Below are 982 nucleotides of genomic sequence, written 5' to 3'. Positions count from 1 at the left end.
TTGTGTTGTAGGGCTGAAGTTCCCATTGTCTTGTTAAATGTCAATCTGAGACCAGTTTTAGCTCTTTGAGATTCCTTCCAGGTACTTGCCATGTGAGCCCCTCCATTGCATCAAAGGAGAACTTCCAGTGCTTAAATCCTTTCCTTGCTTCAGAATTTCTGACTTCGTCTTATGCGAGTCACAGAAAACTCTGCTTTTAAATGGTTCCAGTGATTATGTCAAGCCTACCTGGATCATCTCTCCATAATAAAGTAAACTGTGTCATATAGAATGACCTAATCTCAGGAGTGATGTCAATCAAAATGACAGCTCCAGGGATGATTCAGGTGTGTACACAGGTCAAGAGGGTAGGGAATTTTGGGAACCAACCTTAGATATTCTACCTACCACAGTCTATCCTCTGGTACCCAAAGATTTATGTTCTCTTAAATGCAAAATACACTCACCCAACCCCAAGGTCCCCAAGGGTCAAAGCCCAAAATTTCATCACCTAAACCCTCTAAGACAAGATTGGATTATTATCCTGAATATAGTTCTTTAAGTAAAATTCCTGGCACACAATTTCTCTCCTACTGAGGACCTGTGAAACTAAAGAAATCAACTATCTTCCTTTAACACCTACAACATACAATGTCTGGATAGGCATCAAACAATAAACAAAAAATGTGTGGCTGTCTAGTTGATTCCAATTCACAAATTCACAGCACCCTGAGAGGACATGGCAGAATTGTCCCAGAAGGTTTCCAAGAGTGGCAGTTTGAACACACCCAGTGGCTCCATGTAAGAAAGACCTGGCAATCTGCTCTTGTAAAGATTACAGCCCAGCAAACTCTATGGGGCAGCTCTTCTCTGTCATGTGTGGTCACTGTGAGTTGAAAATCAACTCCACAGCATCTGACAACAGCCATCTTTGCAGAAGCTGACTGCCACAGCTTTCCCCCATGGGGTAGCTGAAGCGTTCACACATCTGAGGTTCTGATTA

This window comes from Orycteropus afer, unplaced genomic scaffold (assembly GCF_000298275.1).
Source record: "Orycteropus afer afer isolate SDZICR_OR568_19922 unplaced genomic scaffold, OryAfe1.0 scaffold00316, whole genome shotgun sequence".
Lineage (NCBI taxonomy): Eukaryota > Metazoa > Chordata > Mammalia > Tubulidentata > Orycteropodidae > Orycteropus > Orycteropus afer.
Note: the sequence above shows the minus strand (reverse complement) of the source record.